Here is a 6,000-nt window from a genome sequence, read left to right as displayed (position 1 = left end):
AATGAATAAATAAAATCTTTATAAAAAAATATTAAAAAAATAGCAAAAGACTCAAGCAAGGACACATATTCATCAACAGGGGACTGGAGCATGTTCCATTCGTGCAATGTAATAGAATACAGTTGCACCCAGCAATGATCAATTTCACTCCTACAATCTGATACAAAATGATCTTCAAGATGCCAAGAGTAAGAGGGAAAAAGCAAACTGCAGACCAAAGCGTCCCTACAATATGCTGATGTATATGTAAGAAAGCAGAGGGGAATGGGAATCCATGTTTGGGCCCTGGCTGGATATCTCTGTTGGTTAGAGGGTTGTCTGATATGTCAAGATTGTAGGTTCCATCTCCAGTCAGGGCATAGAAGTATCAACCAATGAATGCATAAATAAAGTGGAACAAAGCAATGTTTTTCCCTCGCTCTCTTTCTCACTTCCTTTCTCACTGAGCTTTCTCAATCCCTCTCTAAAAAATCAATCAATAAATTAAAAAAAATTTTTTTAAATGGCTTCTTCAAATGTTCTGGCAAGAACTGTAGAGGTCAGAGAGGCAGGGCTCCAGAAAGGCTATATATCAATATTGCTACCAATGTTTTAGTGATCGTAATGTCTATTTCCTGGGAGGCAAGGTCAGAGAAACTGTCACCAAGTTAGCCTGGTTCTGCTCCAACCAGAAGTTGAAACAGAGAAAGGTTAACTCAAATATCTGGTTGTTTTCACATATCTGAATTCATTCATTCAAAAACTATTTATTGAGCCCCCCTCATAAGCCAGACCAGGGTGGGGACCAGAGTAAGGCAGGGAGGGTCCCTGGGACACAAAATGTAGGAGCCTCCTTTGCCCCATCCTCGTCCCGCACCATGCCAGGCACTGAGGGTAGAGCAGTGAACAAAAATAAATAGAGAAAAAAGAAAGAAAGAAACGATGAACAAATGATCAAGCCTTCAGATTTTAGGACTGCACATTTGGTGCTCAGTTGGTTCTGTTAGAGGCAGAGGGTTTTGCCAGTCTTTGCCTTGGAGTTACGAAATGACCTCACCCGCACTTTTGCTTTGGTTTATTCCTCACTCTGAGTCCCCAGGTTGTCCTTTGGTTGGCTTGGACCAGGGGTCCCCAAACTACGGCCCACGGGCCGCATGCGGCCCCCTGAGGCCATTTATCCAGCCCCCACTGCACTTCCAGAAGGGGCACCTCTTTCATTGGTGGTCAGTGAGAGGAGCATAGTTCCCATTGAAATACTGGTCAGTTTGTTGATTTAAATTTACTTGTTCTTTATTTTTATTTATTTATTTATTCATTTTTAGAGAGAGAGGAGAGAGAGAAGGGGGAAGGAGCAGGAAGCATCAACTCCCATATGTGCCTTGACCAGGCAAGCCCGGGGTTTTGAACCAGCGACCTCAGCATTCCAGGTTGATGCTTTATCCACTGCACCACCACAGGTCAGGTTTGTTCTTTATTTTAAATATTGTATTTGTTCCCGTTTTGTTTTTTTACTTTAAAATAAGATATGTGCAGTGTGCATAGGGATTTGTTCATAGTTTCTTTTATAGTCCGGCCCTCCAACGGTCTGAGGGACAGTGAACTGGCCCCCTGTGTAAAAAGTTTGGGGACCCCTGGCTTGGACAATGGAACATGCTGTTTCTTGAACACCTGACAACCTGACAGCACCTGGTGCTGCAGGTGTATTGACCAATCTAATCTACGGTGTACCCCATGATTATCGCCATCTTTGTACACTGAGGTCACAGGTGGTCTGTAACTTGGGACAGGTCACAGAGAAGGCTGACCGAGACAAGGTAAACCTGGGGCGGAGCCAAATGACCCGAGTGGGTGTTCTTCACCACCCCACACTGTTTCTTAAGATTGGTTGGATCTGGTTGACTCTTTTGTTTTTAATTGAATTTATTGGGGTGACATTGACTAATAAAGTTATATAGGTTTCAGGTGTACAATTCTGTATATTGTATTGAGTGTTCACCACCCCAAGTCAAGTCTCCTTCCTTCACCATTTATCCCCCTTTCCCCTCTTCTGCCTCCCCCACCCCCTTTCCCTCTCGTAGTCACCAGACTGCGGCCTGTAGGATCTGGTGACCCCTACTCCCTTGGGAGTGCTTTGGCCTCAAGATACTTACTGCCTTGAAATGTAAGCAGGGGCTGTTCTTTCTTCCTGCAAGTACCAGCCTCGGCAAGATGCGGTCACCCCAGGTGACCCTCGAGGTGCCATTATTACCTAACATCCTACCTTCTGGTTCAGCTGCATGGAAAGGTCCTAGCTGAGCTTTCTGGCCACTTCACCAACCCAACCCAGTCTGCCCCAATCTGTCACCTTGTCCCTCACCATCTTCATGAAATCATTTCAGTCACCGTGTCAACCACAATATTAACAGCCAGCGTGTCCGGAGTCCTCCCTCCTCCCTTTCTTCAAACAACCGATTATCACCCACCTACCTATTCCATGCTGAGCCCTATGGTTCGCATTGGGACGTCACAGCCGACCTCATGGAACCCATGGTCTACTGGAGGGAAATGGAGCTCAATCACACAGTCACTACCAGGTGTGTAGAGAGCTACCATTCCACTCTGGGGCATCGGGTATGAGGAGGAGGTTCAGGGTTCGGATGGGAGAGTTGGGTTGGAGAGGGAGAGAAGGGGGCCTCTCTGAGGAAGAGACCTTTGAGCTGAAACCTGTAGGATGAGGTAATGGGTGAAGTGGGCAGGAAGAGCATCCCAGGCACAGGGAACAGCATGGTCTTATAGGTAATTGGATGAGTAAAAGGAACTGAAGTCCTTAGTGCCATGAGGCTGGAGGGGAAGACAGAGGCCTACCTGGGAAAGGCCTTCCGTCTGGCCTCTGAAGGCTGATAGGGAGCAAGGGAAGTGCATATGCATAGAGTCCTGAGGTAGCCTGGAGATGAGGTAGTGCAGTGCACGAGGGTGGAGCAGGGACGTGGAGGGTCCCTGGCGTCCAGGGCAAGTGACTGGAGCAGTGGTCCCCAACCCCCGGGCCGCGGACTGGTACCGGTCCATGGGCCATTTGGTACTGGTCCACAGAGAAAGAATAAATAACTTACATTATTTCCGTTTTATTTATATTTAAGTCTGAACGATGTTTTATTTTTTTTAAATGATCAGATTCCCTCTGTTACATCCATCTAAGACTCACTCTTGACACTTGTCTCGTAAGTTCGACAATTATATTTAAAAATACTACAGTTTTTACGCCAGTCGCATAATTTTATTTTGTGCATGTATCCGTCCCACCCTAAAGGCCAGTCCGTGAAAATATTTTCTGACATTAAACCGGTCCGTGGCCCAAAAAAAGTTGGGGACCACTGGACTAGAGCAACGACCAACCCTGCTGTGCCCTGCGGTGACCTTCCTGAATTCAATCAATCCGCCCCTCCCTTGCACAAGTGAGGAAGACACAGAGGTCTGTACATTGACTAGAGGACTTTGTAGCCCTATTTGTTTTTCTCTATGCTAATTAAATACCCTATGGAAAACTTTCTAGGCCAGTGGAGTAAATTGTGTGAAGGAACTAGCATCTCCTTTCTCCTTCTATCTGCCTGTCTGCTCCATTCTCGACAGACTGTGATTGCTCAGTGCCAAGAGAGGGTCAGGAGCCGAACAGAAACAATTCTCATGTCACTTGATGCTTAATTTCATTAGCAAATAAAAACTGCTTCTCGCGCCACCACAAATCCTTTCAATGCAGTTCACTCAATTCAGGAATGTTGCAGAAGCTTCCCAGATTGAAAATCAACTACTTACAGCGATATTTCTTTCGTAAAAGTTTACGGTATCGCTACATGCACGCGGCCTGTTAGGGCTTATCTATACCGCCTTCTCAAATGACCCGGCCTGGGAAAAAGTGAGCTAGCTGCACAACCAAAAGCAGGGACGATCTCATTTACGTAAAAAATGAAACAAATTAAGAACCAACAATGACGCTAAAAAAAACACCACCACCCAAACTCAGCCACACCTGCAATATCTGGGAGCTCGTTAGACACGGGGAACCTCAGACCCCCCCCCCCCCTAAATCTGAACCTGCATTTTAGCACAATCCATAGGGGACTCTTTGGCACAGAAAGGTCTGACAAACATGACTGTAAACTTTTATATTTATGTACACACATATAAACACCTATGTGTGGATTACATCTATCTACCTAGCTGTGAGTCTATCTAGACCCACACAGAAGAAATAGGTACCAAAAAAAAAAAAAAAAAAAAAAAAGAAAGAAAGAAAAAGAAAAGAGAAACAGGTACAGATGGCCCTTCTTCTTTCCTTCCTTTCTTTTAAAAAATTTTATACAGTTGGCCTTCCTTTTCTGCAGGTTCCATATTCGTGGGTTCAGCCGACCTCAGATTGAAGAAAAGCAACCTTGTGGCTGGCGTGTTCTACGCAGCTGGACCGACGGCAATTGCATTTGGACTGAACAGTACAAACTATTTCGGTTGTCGTTCTTCCCTAAACATCACAGCATAACAGCTATGTACACAGCATTTACACAGACTTACATATTGGAAGTAATCTAGAGAGGATTTAAATTACATATACGGTAGAATGTGTGTAGGCGACATGCAAACACTGTGCCGTGTCGCCATTTCATTTAAGGGACTTGAGCATATTTGGATTTTGGTATCCATTGGCAGTCCGGGAACCAACCCCCCACGGCGAGCAAGCGATGACTAGATATGAATGCAAACTAATTGCACAGGAAGGTGTGGAATTATATGCACTAACTGCGCACAGCGGTTAACTTCAGAAGGGAAATGTGATGTTGACGGCTAGGGGGCTGGGAATTCACAAGGGAGACTGCCACACGTTACCCTCTATCCTTCTGGATTGTTTATTTATTGGTTTAATCCACAGGGAGGACCTGTTAATGTATTACATGGGTATCTTAAATTTAAATATGAAGGCTGTGAAACTGAAGGCATGAAAAGCCAGCCTTGTAAATAACACGGGCACCTCGGGTCCTTCCTCTCCACAAATGGGCTAATAAACTCTTTGATCTACCAATTCCACTCGGAGAGATGCACCCGGCAGAATTACTCACACATGTGTGAAATGATGTCCGACTAAGATTAGTCAAGGGAGCACTGTTTGTAATAGCAAAAGATCAAAGAGTCCCTCCAGCCCCATCAATTGGGGCCGGTTAAATAGATTAAGGTACATTTACAGTGGAACACTATGTAGCCATAGAAAAGATTGATGAGCTCTATAGGTATTGAGATGGAACAATGGCCACAATCAAGGGGGTCACGGAAGAAAGAAGGAGAGCCACACAACCTGTAAGGTATGCCGACATTGTGTAGAAAGGGCCCGCTCGGAGTAGCTGTTTAGACTCGCTTCTGCAGGCACCATCTAGCCCTGAAGACCGTGCAGAACGAGCTGGTGGCGGTCACTATGAGAAGAGAAACAGGCTGCAGGATAGTAGTAGTTAAGGGACTTTTTCACTGTTTGTTAGACTTTGTGATTTTGGATCACTTGGCAGCATTACCTAATTCAAAACTCGACTGAAACAAGAACAAAACAAAACAAACAGAAGCCTCTAGGGTTCTCTTTCTTCCTCTGAGAATCCGCACTCATGGGAACTCCATCTGGGGAACTCATTGTGAGCCTAATAACCCAGGGGCCGGGTTTCCCATGAAAAGAAAGCTGCTTTTCATGGAAGGAGAGGGATGTTCCCCGGTCCTAAGGGGACACCCACACATCCCCCAACACGCCCTTTATTGCCATTTCGTTCTCGGCTGCTCTCATTTAATGTGGCTCAGCCTTTATTCTTAAAGGTCCCACCAGTTTTCTTTAAAGAGAATACCCTAACTAAGAATAAAAATAAAAATTTTCTGTAATTTTGCTTTTAAACCATCTCCCAAACTGCTATATTTAAATAATAATAATAATAATACAGATTTTATTGTAGGATACAAATGATGACCAGGAAATAGTTGGTTTCATCCTTCCTTTCCCTCCCTCCCCCATGCTACTGAAAT

The sequence above is a fragment of the Saccopteryx leptura genome, chromosome 5 (genome assembly GCF_036850995.1).
Source record: "Saccopteryx leptura isolate mSacLep1 chromosome 5, mSacLep1_pri_phased_curated, whole genome shotgun sequence".
Lineage (NCBI taxonomy): Eukaryota > Metazoa > Chordata > Mammalia > Chiroptera > Emballonuridae > Saccopteryx > Saccopteryx leptura.
Note: the sequence above shows the minus strand (reverse complement) of the source record.